General features: G+C 46.7%; 1 pseudogene; it reads right to left on the bottom strand.

The window, feature by feature from the left end:
- Positions 1 to 418: 418 nt before the first annotated feature.
- The window catches only part of LOC133361065 (sodium/calcium exchanger 1-like), a 211,886-nt pseudogene continuing 192,518 nt past the window's right edge, over positions 419 to 19,786 (bottom strand).

Here is a 19,786-nt window from a genome sequence, read left to right as displayed (position 1 = left end):
ATGCAGACGTCAGCAGGCAGCAGCCGAGTGGTTAAGCTTGACTTTAGTCCGTTATTTTTTTTTTAAATCGAATGTTGTGCGACTCGTAATTTTGGTCAACAAGTGTAGCTTTAAACCAAGATTAAAACAAGCGGGAATATTGAAATATTTTCCTGATAATCAATTTGCGTTGAATTACTGTGGGTCACGATCTCCCTTTCCCAGGAAAGCCTTTCAGCAGGGACGTGTGGTCTTGATTGGGGGGGGGGGCACTATCCTACAAAGGTTGAGAAACACCGCTTCACAGGCTATTCGATGCGTTGACGAAGATGATCGTTGTTCCTGATAATGTATTCACATGAAAGCATTTACCAAAATTAAAAAGAGTTACAAATTCAAGGCATTTTTTTTTACATATTCTTGAGGAATATCCTTTTATTTTATATTATTATTACAAGGTGATTAAAATTCCATCCACACAGGCATAACTAAACAGCATTGAAAACAAAATCCAAAATAACTTTTTCGTAATGGAAGCCTTGTAATGCAAAGTCCACAAGTGAATTTTCAGACACTCATTTCTTCTTTAAATATACATGTCATATTATACATTTGGAGAAATTTTTTTTTGTCGTAGCTACATTCTTACTTTGTTCAATGACAATCTGTTGGCGAAATTAACGTACCAAGGGGTTGCAGCAAATTCAACACTGGAAAGTAATACGTATAAATCCTACGTGAGCTTCTGAAAGGAACACTCTCACGTCGAAAGATAAAATTGCAGCCCTGCAATTGCTTACTCACGCCAATGCCGGCAGAAGGGCCTCCAACTACAGAGAGCCCTAGATAACCGCTCTAGAGGTTATTTGGCCTCAGAGGTTGGAGTGCCCACACTTCACCCCACCGCAACACACGACCTGCCCATTCGCTCACTACCGTGTGCCCATTTATACTGCTGGGTGAAACAGAAGCAGAGGATTGAATAGATAATGTTAATAGTAATGATGATGATGATAATTTAGTTGTTGATTGCGCGCACTCTCCCACACGGGCCATCTAAGAGCGCTTCACACGCTTTGATAATAGAGGTTTGATATTTTTGGGGTGAGATCGCGTAAAGATATGAACGTGTCGTTAAACCCGTCACCACCAGACACAGCCAACAGGAGGACTCTTTCACAATTCTGGCTGTCGCCTGATGCAGCTGGTTCTTATTACCAGTGAAACGTTGTACTCGAATTGTACATAGAGTGGGTTTACTCTCCAACACACCGGTGTGCTGAACTAGTAACTAATTGGCATGTTCTGTTTGCATCACAAACCTAACGAATTGGTTGTGTCAGGTGGTTGACACATTTCAATGTTTACGCGATCTAACCCCAAGAAAAACTTATATTATGGATACATACTGGTCACGAAAGCCTAAATGTTAAACGTGACTTACATCTCATCTGAATACATTTGAAGGGCCCCTTCTGTGTTCAGCTGTTCCCTGTGAGGCACAAGGTGGCTCAGAACCTGGCCTGCAAGTGGGCATGAATATTTCCAGTCGGGAACAATGATTGCCATGTGTATTCCCAGTTGAGCAATAAAACAATAATAACAACAACAACAAAATAATATATACCGTGCCTATTGCCATAACTTGCCACGCCATGGGATGGAATGGAACCAGTGCTGCTCACATCCGAGTCGCCGCTATTATGATACCATCTCTGTTTCAAGCGTGTGACTCAGCGATGCAACTATTGAGTGTGCAGGCAGTGCAACTGCACCATAGTCCATACGGGTCAACGGGGCCCAGGCAGCGGGTAATAGGAGAGGGTTGAGTAGCGTGGGTGGGTGGGGTGCGATTCGACCAGGGGGGAGCCCAACGTAATTCCTTGCACAAGGGCCCATGCCAACCACGCTACGCCACCGCTTGTTAACGTGACCAACTTACGGATTACAAGCTCGGACAAAATTAGCTTAAGCGTGTGCGAAACACCACAGGCTTGCTGGGAACGCATTTCCCTCATGACGCATTGATGCAAAACTGCTGCACGTTAGGAGTGCACATCATGTTCAGTTCTCTGCCACGTGGAAAATATTTGACAATTTTCACAAAACCAACGACGAGATAAATCCATCCACCAATTGTGCACCTCGCCTCAACAATCCAAGACGTCTACATACTCTGGATATTCATAGGGCATTAACCCAGGTCTTTTGCGGGGGAATATCCACATTATCACGACGCAGCAGCCAGGAGAATGGTGAATGCAGTTGTAACTTTGACTGTAGTGGGTATGAAACTGCTGCGCGGGTTTTCGCGGCTGTGCTGTAAATTTCTCTGATGTGTCTTGTGGTGCATGTTGTCCAACGTTTCGCCCCAGGTGCTTGGGACCTTCCTCCTTAGCAACTGAAGTGAGCCCGCTCACTTTTTTTCTTCCCTCAATTCTGTTTCCAAAAAAAAAGATCAAAGGACGTGGATCGAAACGTCGGACACCGTGTGCCAAGACCACGGCGCAGCGCGACCCGTAAGCGCATCGGAGAGCTGTGCGTGCCATCGCCCGCAGAAAGAGTGCTAGCAAAGTCTTCTGCTGGGCAGTCCTTGCTTATTACTCTGTTGACCACAATGCTGGTGACACCGTGCCATAAGAGACGGATGGCCTGCTCCGGCGACTCGATATCAAACACATTCATGAGTAGCCCTCTGGAAAGGCAACAACACGTGATGTGTGTGTGGTGGGGGGAAGGGGTTGCCTGTCTGTGTGTAGTTTAGTGTTTTGTAGGTGAGTGTGTAGCACTTGCCCCTACAGCCTGTTAAGGCTATAAGAGGGGGGATCTATGTCTTGTTTTGTGTATGTATATGAGCATGTGTAGGTTTCTATGTGTAGGTATGTGTAGGTATTTGTGTGTGTGTGTAGGTATGTGCGTGTGTGCGTGTGCCATGTTTATGTGCATGTGTAGTTGTATTTCAAGGTGTACGTATGTATATAGGTGGATCGGTGGGTATGCATAAAGGTCTAAATGTGGGCTTAGGTATATGCATGTATGTCGAGGTATGTTCACATGTATACGTGTGGAGACATTTTAACAAGTGCATGCATGTGCATTTCGGTGTGGGAGGACACGTGTGTGTATGTTTGTGGGGAGTGTTAGTGAAGTGGAAGCAGTTAGCGCGCTGTGCTACAAAACTGGCGACCCAAGAAAGATTCCCACTCACGGCCAACACCAGTGACGATTATCTCAACCTGTCCTGGGCCTCCCCTAGGTCGACACAGCCTCAAATGAGAACCTGGTGCGGTGTGTAAACATAACCCCCTCGTGCGCCGTGCGGGCCTTCATAGGTGCTTGCTAAGAGCACTTGTCCCAACAGTCTGATAAGGCTACACGGGGGATCTTTGTCTTTGTATGTGTGTGTGTGTAACACAGAACAAGCAAAATGCATTCCGTGCAAGAATAATGCATGCGTTGGCGGTTGTTGGTATGAGCCCGGCCGTCTGGGTTCCACTATGGTCTCATTTTCGTGAGTGCATTGGCGATGGCTAAATTGTCAGTTGATGAATGGGTCGATTTGCCGATCAGAAAAACAAATCCAAACAGCCACATGGTAGGAGAAAGGAATGAGTCACACGGCTTGGTATACATAAACGAACAGAACATTCGTTTTACAGGTCTGAGCAAATAATCTAAAATAATAAAACGTAATTATGACCACAGCCTAAATTACATACGCATGCATAGCAATCACATGGCGACAATGAGTCGGTTTATGGGTTAAAATAGTTGTTTTATGCTCACGATATGTGTCCAACCATAAGTTGTGAGAATCAATGATTTTAGATTATTCAACATGTCGTATGTAATTAGTTCACGTGACCCCTACAGCCATTGCACCGCTATGTAAAATAAAAAAAGAATCGATCCTTCAAACGAATCACGACCACGCATCGTGACAATCCATCGAATCTCAAGGAAGCTTAACTGTTACAAGCCTGGTAAACCACATATTGTCCAGAATATGAGCAGGGCACGTAAAATTGGAATTTATAAACGCAATAAAATCCTCAACACAGTGTCATGCAGGGAGAATTTAAGCGCGGAGGCGAACCGAGAGTTTAGAGAATTGCAGCAAAGTGATTTATTCTTAACAGACAGAGGGGACACATTTTCTGTATGATTTGGCAAACAAACACACGCACAACAATCGATGATTGCCTTAGTGCAGAGACAGGCAGACTTCCTAACCAAGGGCCGAATAGGACTTTCAAATACCTTTGACTGACCACACATTAAACACCCCCTCCCCCCTACTCGGTCACTTATGTCACTGGAAGAGGCCCTTCCAGCGAGACAAGTGACAGCGTGACGCTAAAATTAGAAACACGGCGTTGTCAAGTTGCAAATTATTACCCTCGAGTACCCGATTAGTGCAGCTAAGATGCTTGCAGTGACGGATATATATTGTTGCGGGGGGAGGAGGGGGTGAGGAACGTGCTGAAAGCCACTTGCTGAAGGCTCAGTTACAGTCGCCCGTTCTTTATATTTTCTCGTCAAAATGAGCACACGCTTGGATGAGAAGCCAGGGCGGAATGCATGGTGAGACAAAAGAGGATCGTATCGTTACCCGTTCTGTTTTCGCGTTTTAACACGTGTTTAAAAGTTCTCCTGTTCCTATACAAAACTGTCCAAAGATTTGCATGCATTGCAACGTTCCGTTTTTTTTGCTGCAAAACCCAAATCAATTGGCACGTTTGACCATGACGTCACAACTTGATTTTGTGCGTCCGTGTCCGGTGGTGGAGGGCTTGTAGCTCGAGTTGACATTACACCCACACCGTGATCTAACCCTAAAGGAACCAGTTCATGAATCATACAACTGGTCGTGAAGGCCCACGTATAAAACGAAGTCTCGGGCCGTCTCCGGCCCGCGAGGCATATGCAGGGACGGACTGGTCATAGGGCAGTCTGTGTGGAGAAAGGGCAAATTTGATCGAGTAAAATAAAAAGTAATGTATTCCTAATTTAAACATTTTATTGCCTCTAATGCGGTGGTTCTTAACCTTTACTTCAACCTTGCGCCCCTTTGGTTCTCAATCGTAAAAAAAAAATAGAATGTTAATAAATACAGAGGGTTGATTAAACAAAGTAGTTGTACTTACGTGCCCGTGGCTTAATTTTATTTCGATGATTTACCTTCTACAAGAATCTGGCCATGTCTCGCACCCCCAGAAAGAAATCTCGCACCCCCCACGGGGTGCGTGCACCCCAGGCTAAGAACCACTGCTCTAATGTGTACGCTTCATTGCTTATTTACGCTCTCAGTTGACAGTGACTCCCATATACTCGGCAGCCTCAAAGATTCTTCCTCACCGGCCCCATTGTTTTTTTTTTTTACCCCGGCCCCCAACGGGCCAATGAGATCGCACGGCAATAGGGGCCTGCTGTGTTTACAAAATGCCCCGGTCTATTTTTTTTTGTTTTGTCCCAGTCCGTCACGGGCCATTAAGTTTCCCACCCCTGCCTAAGGGCACGAGAGCTCCCATGCTGCAGTTGGGTCTCTCGATCTGGGTGCAGGGTGGGATGTGAGCAGACAAACACAATTGTCAGTCGCCAGTCTCATCTCCGGCCACGATGGCATTGGCTTGGCGAATGCCAACCTGATGGCGACCCGTTTGACCTACTTGGACATCTGTGAACACCGACTGGACGCCTGTTTTAAAAAGAGCTTAATAGCTCCTCGGATTTCTCCAGTTTAAATCAATATTATGATTCTGATTCTGACCTACACACGCCACGAGCTTCAGCCGTTGCGCTCACTGCAGGGCACAGCTTAGTCGCTTTATTTGTGGGCAACAGGAACACGAGAGAGAGAGAGAGAGAGTCGGGGATAGAGTATGGGGCAGGGTAGAGGATGTGAAACCAAAAGCACCAATCCCATATGTACGGCAATGCTCGAGATGGCCCCTCAATATATTCCGAATATATATTATCTAGTTAAAAAATAAACCTTAATCCAAAGTTTGTTTCTTCTTCTAAAATCTCATATAAAAACACAGTATGCTTCTCCCATGTATGAATCGAGCTTTAGTGTTACCTTGATTTATTCCAAGTGATCAACATGTGTATTGTTACGTTTAACGAGAACAGTTAAACGTTTGTTTTGTCCTTTATGATTTGTTTTAAATATTGTATCACATGATGAAGTAATTTACATTTGTAGCTTTTAGTTTTTTATAGTTTTGTTTTGGTTTCCGCATTATACTTCACAGTAAAATACTCCCGGACTCCACACAGTAATATGCGCACAGGACGGGAATAACTCTCAATAGCCAGGCTACAATAAAAATAAATGTAATGCCACAAAATACCCACACTTAACACGTGTGTGTGAAGCATTCCGAACTCAATTCTACGACCAAATAAACGAGAAATGGCTTCCTACCAAAATGTTTCATTTGCGCGAAAGGATAAGGAGTACGGTAAGAAAATAACCTCTTTGTCGTCAAGAAGGGCGGAACAAACCCAAAAAAAGAACTAAAACAGAACATGGTTCACGAAAAATAATTTCCTCGTCATTGTATTTGGAAGCAATAGGCATTTCAACCTCTGCGTACAGCTGGGTTAAGATGAATGTGTGAAACACTGCTGCAGATATTTCACACGTCCTTTGGGCTAGACGACAAACTTCATGGCTGAAATATCAACGATAAGCATCATCAGATGCCGCGCTCTCACCGTTATTGGGACTCGCTCTATTGCACTACACGCGTTAAACAAGCGTGGCACGTTTCCGTGGATTAGACAAGAAATGTTCCTGCTGCTGCTGCTACACGTTAATCTCCAGTGTGCAAAATCTTGAAATTAAGTAAAAAGGCAAAATGCGCACGGACAGAAACAAGTGCTAGCCTCTCGTGATGAATTTCATGACCGCTTTTTAAAGGCCGTGTCTATTATGAAACAAAAGCTACGCTTGTTCTCACGTTCGGTTTCACATTGTCAAAAAAAAAACATCCAAGTGGTTTCCGGCTCATTCGAGTCTCGGGTTGGCGCTCATCTGCTGTTAACAGCCTCAGAGTCAGTGGTGGAAATTCCACGTTACTATGGTGGTGGGGCGAGTCTGTCCATTGAACAATGTTGAGTTTTCCACAAAGCGGTACTTTGTTGACCTTGGAAGGACAAAGGGCTGAGTTGACCTTCCGACTGAGATGTGAATTTCACACACTTCCACTTGCGAGCCAAGCATTCTACTGCTGTGCCACCTGGCTGGATATCAGGTGTTGTAGTCACGAGATATTTCCAGTGTGGTCAGAATGAACACTCTATATATACTCTATATATATATTAATTATGGCTCTATAGCAAGGGCGTGGGAATCAGATGTAAAAAATAAAACATTGATAACGCCTGGAAACAAATACCTAAGCACAACTCACACATATTGCTGATGAGTAAGGCGACGATTTTAGGCACGGTAATTCTTAGTAAAATTCACAGCCAAGGTGGGAGGAAAAAAAAAACTGGAATTCATGGAAAGGTCATGGAACATTCCCGCCGTTGATAAACAGCTTTTTAAAGGGAATAAAAGGTAAGCGCCTAATCGAATGTGTTTCGTCGGTCACTTCCCAGATTTAACTAAATAGACTTTTATTCAAAAGCCACGATTACCCCGTGCATCCCGCAACCTCCGTCGTCCACCGTGCCAAAATCGTGGCCCGACCGACGAGTGCAGCGACGACAAGACACGTGGAGCACATTTAACCTTTCGTCAGTTTTTCACGAAAAAAATTTAATTCACCCGTGATGTAACCGCGTGTGTGAAACAGCAACAACAACAAAATGAAGCACCGATGTTGAACTCCAAACGCGTCGGAGTAACCTTCCACTCGCGCCGATAAAAGGTGGGCAAAGGAGTTTGTCAAACGAGAGGGAAAGTTGCTCAGCCACTCTGTTCCCTTTCTGAGCTACTGACGGTGGCCTGAACCCCCCCCCCCCCCGCCATCAATTGCCCGTGATGGCCGTTATAGAAGTTACGAGTTACAAATCAAGGATCCAACGTGGTAAAATCCTGACTGCCACTGCAGCGAGAATGTACAAAATAGACAAAAGTTCTACACTCCTCTATGTTTTACAGCATTACAAATGTTTAACCTGTGCACAGTCATTTAAATAGAGCGTATATACATATATGTATGTATGCGTGTATGGTTGCATACATATATGTATAATCGGACGTTTACAGATATATGTATGCAACACGAGGATCACAAAACTTTGGGAATGAGACGATCAAGGTACACGTATCACGAATATAATGTTATATTCAATAGAGCCATCCGCAACAATCTAACGTATATATGTGTACGTAAAGATGGGAATTATAAGCCTAAACAAAAAAAAAGATGAGAAGTATCCCTACTGTCTCATTCCCAATGGTTTTTGGTGACGCCCAAGATGTATTTTTTACGTATTTTCTTTCATTATATTAGTGCTGGTTTCTCAAACACGAAAAAAAGCTACATTTTGTTTGTGTATGGCATTCAGATATTCAGAGAAAACACAACAATTCATCGGTTGAATTCCAAAACAGAAACACATCCCCTAACCTTTATTTTATATATAACTTTTTTGTTTAACAATCATATAAATCGGTGTTAGAGGAGATGCCGCAAGGCATTTCAATGGCTTCGTTTGTCATCAGTGTTCTTTTCTCGGATACTGGTAGGTTAAGGATTACAGCTTATTATGCCTCAACGTCCCATGAACTTGTATTCGTTTTTAACCGAGCATCATTCCTGTGCATGCCTCACACAGCTGCTGTACCACACACTCAGTTGCGTGCATCCACATCACGAGACGAAGGTGGGTGCTTGGTACATTCCAGGGCCTAGTTGTTGCGGCCGCTTCTTGTCCGAGTCGGCGACCAAGATAATATTCCGGCACACCACAGCTAGTATATCGCTCGCCGTGGCTGTGGCTACTATGGTCACAAGGCCACCTATACCAGACTGCCAGCAGACCCCGTGAAAACATCGATAACTTAAGCGCTGGTACAAGGATATCCACAGCACCGTCCAGAGGCTCCTGGAGGCCCAGAATTCCACGTCGGGTCCCTTTCTTTATTCGTTGGCAACAGAAAAAATAGCTTCCTCGTTGGGCCCTCTCTTGTGCGAGGCCCAGGAAAAATTGCCCATTTTGACCCCTCCCCCTGGGTGCTCTTGGATATCCGTATGGGGGGGTACAGTATAGTGGAACCTCGTCTTAACAGCCTCGGTGGGGAAAGAGAGTATGCCTAACCCAAATTCCCACTTTCATCGTGAACCTATAACATCAGAGCAAAAGAAAAAAAAAATCCCGCTGTAACAAATCCCATTATACAAGGACATGTAGCGACTCGTCGCGAGTATGTACACGTGGTGCCAAAGTGTCCGCAGCAGAGGCCGAGAACAATGAGGTCGTGGCCCTCCCGTAAAGTCCTCGTGCGAGCGTGAGGTGGAAGTCATTTCAGCTGACCCTCGGCAGACACAAACCTGCACCGCGCAGCGCGCGTGCCACGCAAGGCCGACGGAGCCGAGCGGCAGTTGGCCGGTTCGACGCCGTTGCCGCCGATGCGCTCCGCAGACATCCCATCCCTACATTCACCTCCGGTTTGGCACAACATTCGATAAGAGCACCGGTACGCGCTGTCTGTACGCCGTACATGTGCGCCGCTGGCTGGTCCGTTTGTACCTTGCGCACAGAGAGGGTTGGCCGCGCTTCAGAGGTTTGTGCTCCTGCACACGGGTTCTTCCTCCGACCGATGTAATCCTCCCCAAAGCAAAAAAATATCAAATCACCTCGGGATGACGCGGGAGTGGGGGGGGGGAATTCGCCCTCCTGGCTCGATGCACCTGGCGTTGCAGAGGTGCCCTCTGTTCGGAGTTGTCATAGCGGGGTTTAATTTTTTTTTACCACAACGGTGTAAATCTAGATCGAAAACTAATTTATTTAGAAACTGCTTTCGTGTTTTAGTTTGTTGGCCTTCCCCCTGCACCTCCGATTAACACGGTTGGCTATGTACGGTAAGAAAAAAGTTCAACATACATACAATATGACTGTGAAAAATAAAGAAATTGCCAATCCCAACATCTGACAAGCCACGGCAAACTGGTGTAACAAACATCACGTCATGACAAGACCAGTCTTGCGTTCACTTGTGTTTTTGTTGTTTTGTTAATGAAATGTATTTGGTGCGCAGTCATGTGGTACCGTATTGTGGCAATCAGGTGGACGTATTTTAGTGAATAAATGAAAGGTCACCTAACTTAAAGATTGTGTACGCTATAACATAGTTTAGTTTTGGGTGCAATGCAACAACACAGCAATTGAATAAAAACAAACGCATGTATGAAGGTTTAAACACAACCTCGGTATATAATCGATAGTACAATGGCAATTATTGCAGATACTCGAATACAGGACGGTGCTAAGGAGTTCACGAGGACTGGAGGATATCGTGAGATTTGGCGCCAATCGCTTTAAAGGCATCGGAAATTCCTTTTTATCGAACTGCTGGACAAAGCCCCCCCGCCCCCCGACACAAAAATAAAAAAAAACGGTGACTCCTCCAGACACCCGCAGCCCCAACTCGCTCCCACCACCGGTCTCTATTTCAGCCCCATTCCATCTCCTATATTACCCCTCCACACACACACACTCACCCCGCCCGCTACCTCCCTTCAGTTAATGAGTGCGATGTCTCGGATTCTTATTTGTTCGGTAATCCAAGAGGTTGCACCTCTGGGTCTGCTCGAGCGATTCCAAGAATGTGCGCTTCGGTTCGCTTCGGTCGCTCTCGTAGTTGTTGTTCTCAAGCGTGGGAGGTCGCGGCGTGGAGAAGGTGGGGGGGGGGTCAAGGTGTCGACAAACGTACGGATCGGGAGGAGGGAATGGAGGCAAGTGGAGCTCTCTATAAACATCACTTTACTCACTCATTTACTCGAGAAAGCCACACCGAGCCCCGAAGACTCTTCTTTTATTTTTTTCTCATGAGGCTCCTGCTACCTTGGGATGTTTTGGCCCAACACCAATTGCGTTGTGTGGGTTTTTTTCTCTCTTTTTTTAGGAATGGAAGGAAACGGTGAACAAAAGAAAAAAATCCCAACCCAGAGGAAACCCACGCAGAACACAGAGAGAAAGGTACACAACTCCACACACGGAAGGCTGCCCAAGGCCCTAGTTGCTGTGAGGCACAGGTGTTACAACCGCGCCACCCTGGTGCTTAATTTTGTCTCATAGCGGGGCACGTGTAAGCATGTGCATGAGTAATATAGCCATCATCGCCCTCCTTTGATCTATCCACTGCTATGTTAATGCACCCCCCAATATTTCTCCATCTCTCGCTGTTGTCTCGCCACCCCATCTAGCTGCTGCACACGAGATATCATTTGTGGCCAGGTCGCTTCGAAGTCACAAGTTAATACTCCAGGTCGACTTTACATGGTAAGATGAAATCTAGTTTAGTTTTATTTGTATATTTTTTAAAAGTGATTTTCATCTTCCCCATGCTTTGCACTTCATTCATGTTTTAGTACTGTTTGTTGTGACGTTCTTACCCGCCACAACTGGACGTCTGTGAAAAAGTGCTTCATAGCTCATCGGATTCCTCCAGTACAAATGCATATTCTGATTCTGATTAAATTTCACGGTTCCGTCTCTGATACGGTTATTCATCTTCTGCAGCAAGGGAGTAAACACACCCTCGTGGAAAGGCACACTCTTCGGAGCTAAAACCCTTCTTGGTTTTAATAAACACGTGAAATAAACAGCCCGATGCTTTAGCCTGCTTAATTCCAATCAAAGCAATGCATTAGAAAATAATAAATAAGATGAGAAAAAATCGTGATAATGACTTGTGAATGACACTATAAACATGTTTTGGCAACTGGATAAAAAAAAAATTTAGATTTACCACTTTATATTTTGATAAAATGACGAGTAAAACACTGAAGCACTCTTTGTTGTACAATTCAGTCCGCGAAAAGGAGAGTCCAGGAATGACCCCTGAGATGGAGCTCACGTGGCAATCTGTATTTATTTATTCACAAACTCATTATCAAAACTCCGCGTGTAACTCAACGTGCCGAGCTGCTAACATGAACAGCTGCTCGTGAAGTGTTGTTAGTATTGTTGTTGTTTTTTCGTAGCTCAGGGAGTGTCGTAATCAGCCCTTTGTATTTGAGAACAATGTTTTTGTTCTACAGCAGGGCATGGGAGTCTACCTAATCAGGCATGAAATTTCCGAAGCAAATAATCAGCATTGTACTACCGTATTCACGATAATTTTGTTCAACTCAACGTTGGTAAAGGTGTTAGCAATTGTCCATGATTCTCTGTGTGAATGTGTCTGTCCATCCGTGTGGAAATCCTTGTCCGTGCGTGTAGATGTGTCTGTCCGTGTGCCTGTATGTGTCCGTCCGTGTGCCTGTATGTGTCCGTCTGTGTGTGTCTGTCCGTGTCCGTGGATGTGTCTGTCCGGTAAAGAGATGCAACAAACCTCGGCTTCGGTTCGCTCGTCACCGTACGACGATGGTTTTTTTTTTTTTGCGCACACGTTCCATTTTCAAAAGTGGGACACTGTGCTTTTACCCTAAACATTTCCCCAGAAAAGAAATCAACGACCTAAGGCCCAAACCAAAAAATAATATATCAATTATATCAGTAAGAGTAGGAATAACAGTTGGCGTAGTAGCTATCGAGTGTGCAGGCGGTGCAACTGCACCGGTGATCCCACGTCGCCAGATGGGTCCAGGCGTGACGTGCTACGAAGAGTGTGGGGGGGGGTGAATGAAACTGGCCAGGTTCACCCCACTTCATTCCTTGCACCAGGTATACGTGATCGTAGCAATAATAACACACGACAATAATCCTCTTGATGAAATCAACTCCACGCATCATAACCCACCGCGCCCACCCCCCCCCCCCCATTCTTCTATCGCTCAACTGCCCAACTCCATCCACCCGCATCCCATCCTCGGCAGCCCCATCAACAACAAACCCCCCGCACCCTCCAAAAACAAAGCACCGTAGCTCCTCGACGTGGTGGGTGGGAAACTAGCCTCCCAATCGCCGGGTGTTTTTGTTGCTGTTGTTGTTGTTTAATCTCCTAGAAGGCCTTGATGTGACAGTAGGCCTCGAGGCCCGAGAAGAGGATGTAAAGGAGCCAGAGCGAAAAGAAGAAGCCGCTGGTGAGGATCTTCCCCGTGCGGCCACCTCCCAGCTCGCCGCCAACGCTCGGCCGGCGTCGGTAGAGGAGCACGCCGACGCAGATGAACGCGAAGATGGTGAAGAGGGTGACGGAGAAGGCGAGGGTGCCCGGGTCCACCCGAAAGGGCTCGTTCTGCGTCCACCAGTAGATCGCTGCGATGGACCACGCGATGCCGATGCCCAGGAAGACGTTGACGCCGTTGCTGCCCGTCACGTTGCCGATTGAGGCGTCGGCGTACTGGTCCTGGGTGGCGCTCACCTTGCTGGCGAACGTGTCTGCTCGATCGGGGCGTCGAGGGGGGGGGGCGGCGCGTTTCGTTAGTTCGGCGCTCTGCTCGATCGAGCGCGGCGAGCGACCGGCGCGGCATAATTTTTTTTTTATCGATGGGACAGGGGGGTGCAGAGATGGATAAGAGAGGCGATGGATAATGAGAAGGGACGGACGATGTGTTGGCGGCGGCGTGAGTGTGCGGTGAATCGGGTAGCGGTGTTGATAACCCTGAAGCGAAGCGACGTGAAAGGGGGAGATGTAAATCGGGGTGTTGCTGTATTTCATTAGCTCGCTGTTTAGCGCAGGGGTCGGGAACCTTTTTTACTGGGAGAGCCATAAAAGCCAAATATTTCTAAATATCTTTCATTGAGAGCCATACAGTATTTTTAACGTATAATAAATTAAATATGTCTTACTTTTAATGCGATTTCTGGTCACGGGACCCGTGACCCGTGAAATTTATCTTCAAAACTAATTTCTGTTTACTTTAAAATGACACAGTATTATTAAGCAATATCACAAGTATTTTAAAATCAGTTCCAAACTGATTTTTTTCAACTCAAAATTGTCTGGGAGCCATATGCCGTCACCGGAAGAGCCATATATGGCTCGCGAGCCATAGGTTCCCGACCGCTGGTTTAGCGTCTGATTAGCAAAGCAGCCGATAAGCATAGCATGCAATTCGTTCAAAATGACACGAAATCTCTCCCAAACACCTCTCGTCGTGGCGAGCAGACATCGACCACTGGACATCTGTGAAACTCCTGGACACCTGTGAAAAAGAGCTTTATAGCTCTTCGGATTCCTCCAGGATAACTACTGATTTTTTATTCGACGTTGGCATTTAGCTCCTGACCATGTTGCCATCATAAACAAGCGCAGAATAGTTTATATAGTTTCCGTGAAGAATTAAATAGTCTATACGGTTTCCAAAGAGGTACGTAAAGGTAGTAGTAGTATTACCCTTGTACATTCAACTCTGGGAGAGGAGCGTGCTGACGGCCGCCATAAGAAAAACAAAAGGAATTGCACCAAAGCCGTTGTCGATATCAAACCCGTGGGATTAATGCTCGCTCAATATTATCCCTCGCCTGGTATGCAGGAGGTCGTGGGTTCGATCCCAACCCTGAAGCCTGCTGTATATATATAGTTTACAAGTCTCTCTCTCTCTCTATGTGGTCGCGTGGATTTTTTTGGGTCCTCCTGTTTTTCCCTGCACATAATCAACTTCACGCGTTTAGAGTTTTTGTTTGCTGTAAATTTCCACATGATATGCCACTTTGTTGAGCTATCATCTGTGGCAAGGTCGCTTTTCAAAAAAGAGCTATATAGTTCAGTGGGCTTTACCTGGTAAAATAAAATAAATGTTTAGTAATGGTTTATGGTTTCAGGTTGCTTTTAGACTCGAGTGATTTGTAGCCGCAGTCGTAGCGAGACGTATCCTGGATGTGGTGTGCCGAGTGCATAAATTGAGTCCGGCTCGCCAACTCGGCAGCAGTGGCGGCTCCTGCAAAATCTCTCAGGGGGGGCAAATGTCTGGATGATTGATAAGGATAAGGTCCACCCATGCAATGGATAAATTAACAGCTTAAGCATGTAAAGGCAACTTCACTTCTTTAATATTAATGAAAAATAAAGTGACTCTTACAATACATCTTGTTTGTTTCTATACTCACTATTAAAACAAACCACTCAAGTTTATTTTATTAAAAATTCCACTAGGTGGCCACAAATTATATTGTTGGATGAAACGTGCTTACGTATGATGACGTAAGCACGTATGAAAACGTAAGCACGTTAGGGCGAGCCCTCCCGGAAGCCATAGAGAATGCATTGCAGCGCCCCCGTTCGAAAAAAAACATCTTTGAATGTAAGTCTATGGGGCCACTCGGGGCGATTCTCAGCTGGAGGGAAATTGCCCAAAAAGAGGCGGTACTCCACAGAACGTAGCATGACGCTGATTGGACTATATCCAGAGGCACAGTGACGGCTAGCGTGACTCTGTGGTTGAATGACATTGGTGGTGCGTCGCCCAATCGCCCTAATGAAGAAACCGCCCCTGCTCGGCAGTAACCCAGCTGCAATGAAGGTCCCGGTTAGAGTTGGTGTCACTTTTACACTGTAAAGTAGGACGCACTCCAAACTTGTGCCCTGTGTCAATAAAGCAATACAAATCTGGTCACACGCAGACACGCACACGCACCTGATTTATAAGACTCACTTTTATATCAATATATTTAAAGGTGAATATTTTCATCCCGGGAGTATGGTAGTAAGTTGTGGTCTTATAGGAATACACCGTTTAAAGTTTGCGATTCAATCCAATAATAAATTATTGTTACTTTTATTATTTGAACAGAAAACGCGAGCTCATTACTGCTCGTAGCACAGAATGGAAGATCCTGGAGAACCGTCCCGACCGAGAATAAATTACAGGGACTCCTCTACTTACGAACATTCGACATAGGAACTTTCAGAGATACGAACAAACCTCGTCCGTATGTCCGGTTGCCTGTTCGGACCGAGAGTCGTAAGTTCAACCGCCGCGCAATAGATGGCGGTGGTGGCATCTACATCTGCAGAACGTGAAGAACCAGTGGCATCTACATCTACAGAACGTGAAGAACCAGTGGCATCTACATCTACAGGTTATACGACTTTTAAAGCCATTCCCCGTGTTTAGTGTACACGCCGTACAACACGTTTTGAATCGACAGGAGTCAAGTTGGACTTAGGAACAAATCGACTTACGAACAGACCTCTGGAAAAGTCACGTAGAAAGGAAATAATTAAATAATAAAAATAAAACATAATTAAAAAATTATCACGACGTTTCGGCCACAACGCAAGCAGCCGTCCTTGTGGCCGAAACGTCGTGAGAATTATTTTATTATGTTTTATTTTTATTATTTTATTATTTCCCTTCTACGTGACTTTACCGAAAGAACCAAGAAGATGAATCCCTGCAGTCACGAAAGCTTTAAATCGAAATTTAGACCTCTGGAACCTAACTCGTTCGTAAGTAGATGAGTCCCTGTATTACTACTACGTAAAAAAAAAACACATTGTTCCGCATCACAGCGCCTCTTGTCGCTGCCGCGGAGATGGTGGTGGTGGAGGTCAACAAGGTTATCTGGCGCGCGGTTCACCTGGCACGGACGTCCCCAGCGCGACGAAGACCACGGCGGTGACAGAGTCCTTGAGGCCGATGGTGCAGCCGAAGTGCGAGGCGAGGTCGCCGATGAAGGCGGTGAGGAGGCCGATCATGAAGATGGAGACAATGAAGCAGGCCCAGCCGTTGAAGTACTCGGTCGGCGGCACGAAGGCAAAGAGAACCTTCCAGAAGACGGACAGGAAGTGCATGACGTAGTCGAAGCAGGAGGGCAGCTTCTCCTCGCCGGACTCGTCGTCCTCGTCTTCGTCACCTTGGGGGCGGCACGCCACCAGGACGTCCCGAGGCAATGGGCGAGAGTTTGATGCGTAAGTGGGCTTTTCGAGACCAATATTATCCGTGGAAGAGTTCCATCTTCTTGGTTCTTTCGGTAAAGTCACGTAGAAGGAAAATAATAAGATAATAAAAATAAAACAATAAAATAATTCTCACGTTTCAGCTACAACGCAAGCAGCCGCCACCTGAAGATGGCTGCTTGCGTTGTAGCCGAAACGTCGTGACAATTATTTTATTATGTTTTATTTTTATGATTCTATTATTTTCCTTCTACGTGACTTTACCGAAAGAACCAATAAGATGAATCCCTGCAGTCACGAAAGCTTTTAATCGAAACGTAGAAGAGTTGTTTTTGTTGTTGTTGTTGTTGCTCGGGGTTAGATCGCGTAAATATATACACGTGTCGTTAAAACCGCCACCACCACCACCGCGACACGGCCAACCAGGAGGAGTCTTTCATAACTCTGGCTGTCGCCTGATGAAGCTGGTTGTAATAACCAGCGAAACGTCGTGCTCGAATTGTAAATGTTGTTGGTTTACTCTCCAAACACAGCGGTGTGCTGAGGAAGTAACTCATTGGCACGCTCTGTTCACGTGACAAACCTTACTAACTGGCTGTGTCGGGTGGTGGTGGCTTTAACGACACATTTACATTTTACGCAATTTAACACAAAAACAAGCTTTATGGGTAATGAATTGAGCATAGTTATTGTTGTTACGAGATTTGGGGGAACGTGATGATGATGATGATAGGAGGGAATTCCCGAGTGGAGCAGTGCGAGGGAAGAAGCAGAAAGAGAAGTGAGATGACCTGCAGTGTGGTGAGTGGGAGTGGGAGTCAGTGGGTGGGTGAGTGTGTGAGAGGTGAGTGAGTCGTGCTGTGACCTGCTGTGTGGTGAGTGGGAGTCAGTGGGTGGGTGAGTGTGTGAGAGGTGAGTGAGTCGTGCTGTGACCTGCAGTGTGGTGAGTGGGAGTGGGAGTCAGTGGGTGGGTGAGTGTGTGAGAGGTGAGTGAGTCGTGCTGTGACCTGCAGTGTGGTGAGTGGGAGTGGGAGTCAGTGGGTGGGTGAGTGTGTGAGAGGTGAGTGAGTCGTGCTGTGACCTGCAGTGTGGTGAGTGGGAGTCAGTGGGTAGGTGAGTGTGTGAGAGGTGAGTGAGTCGTGCTGTGACCTGCAGTGTGGTGCGTGGGAGTGGGAGTCAGTGGGTGGGTGAGTGTGTGAGAGGTGAGTAAGTCGTGCTGTGACCTGCAGTGTGGTGCGTGGGAGTGGGAGTCAGTGGGTGGGTGAGTGTGTGAGAGGTGAGTAAGTCGTGCTGTGACCTGCAGTGTGGTGAGTGGGAGTGGGAGTCAGTGGGTGGGTGAGTGTGTGAGAGGTGAGTAAGTCGTGCTGTGACCTGCAGTGTGGTGCGTGGGAGTGGGAGTCAGTGGGTGGGTGAGTGTGTGAGAGGTGAGTAAGTCGTGCTGTGACCTGCAGTGTGGTGAGTGGGAGTGGGAGTCAGTGGGTGGGTGAGTGTGTGAGAGGTGAGTAAGTCGTGCTGTGACCTGCAGTGTGGTGAGTGGGAGTGGGAGTCAGTGGGTGGGTGAGTGTGTGAGAGGTGAGTGAGTCGTGCTGTGACCTGCAGTGTGGTGAGTGGGAGTGGGAGTCAGTGGGTGGGTGAGTGTGTGAGAGGTGAGTGAGTCGTGCTGTGACCTGCAGTGTGGTGAGTGGGAGTGGGAGTCAGTGGGTGGGTGAGTGTGTGAGAGGTGAGTGAGTCGTGCTGTGACCTGCAGTGTGGTGGTTGAACACAGTGGGGATGAGACGAATCAGTGTCTGGTTAACCAAGTCCGCACCATGGGCAGAAGAATCAAGGTGTGAAGTTCACGGGAACTAAACGAATGTTTTTGTTTTACCAGGTAAGGCCCACTGAGCTACATGGTTCTTTTCAGAAGCGACCTGGCCACAAATGACAGCTCAACGAAGTGGGTGGTCACGTGGGCATTTCATAGCCACAGCGAAATACTCTGAACGAGTGATATTGATTCTAAATCGTCGTCTTCCATCGTGTGCGTAGCACTCCGATGTGCCTTCTGGTTCCACCGCGTGTTATTTCGACAACGTGTCGTCCCGACGTTTCGCTCCACGTTCCCAATTGCAAGAACAGCACGCAGGCAAGCAGGCCACACACACGGCCATACAGATGTTCATAGGATGTGATTGTATTCTGTGCTCCTGCAATGATTGGGGTGTTCTGCGAAGGAAAACAAATATCTATAGAAGCGTAATTTTCCAGAAAAAATAGTATGTTGTTAAGGGTAAGATGATTAAGCTAATTGTCGTGGCCTTGTGTGGGGAGAGAGTACCCCAAATTATTCCCAACTATGTCAATGCAAAACACCTCTCAAATAACCATGTAAATACTTATTAATTTGACCGATAACTAAATATATAGAGGGCCGCAGAGCTTGGAGAAGGAGTGGGGAGTGGGGGTTGGCATTATACTGGCAGGAACCACCTGGTTCCACCAGCCCACAGGGGATTCTTGTGTCCGTCTGTCCATCGTGCATCCAAAAATGGGAGGGGTCGGGCTGGGTGGAGAGGGGAGGGTGGGAAGGGGCTGGGTGGGGAGGATGGGGAGGGGCTGGGTGGGGAGGATGGGGAGGGGCTGGGTGGGGAGGGTGGAGCTGGGTGGGGGGTGGGAGGAGTGGGGCTGGGTGGGGAGGGGCTGGTCATCCCGTGGTGCCCTTATAAAACTCAACGTTTAACCTACTCACGCCGGCTTGTGCCCGCCCTCACAGTCGGCCATATTTGCGGAATACACCACGCCGCCGTTGACCCTGGCCATTGACCGAGCAACCCAACGTTCCTACCAGCTCCCTCCGCA

The sequence above is a fragment of the Lethenteron reissneri genome, chromosome 8 (assembly GCF_015708825.2).
Source record: "Lethenteron reissneri isolate LAM-NWPU_2019-01 chromosome 8, ASM1570882v1, whole genome shotgun sequence".
Lineage (NCBI taxonomy): Eukaryota > Metazoa > Chordata > Hyperoartia > Petromyzontiformes > Petromyzontidae > Lethenteron > Lethenteron reissneri.
The sequence above is the reverse complement of the archived record's forward strand: the minus strand, read 5'-3'. Positions and strand labels throughout refer to the sequence as shown.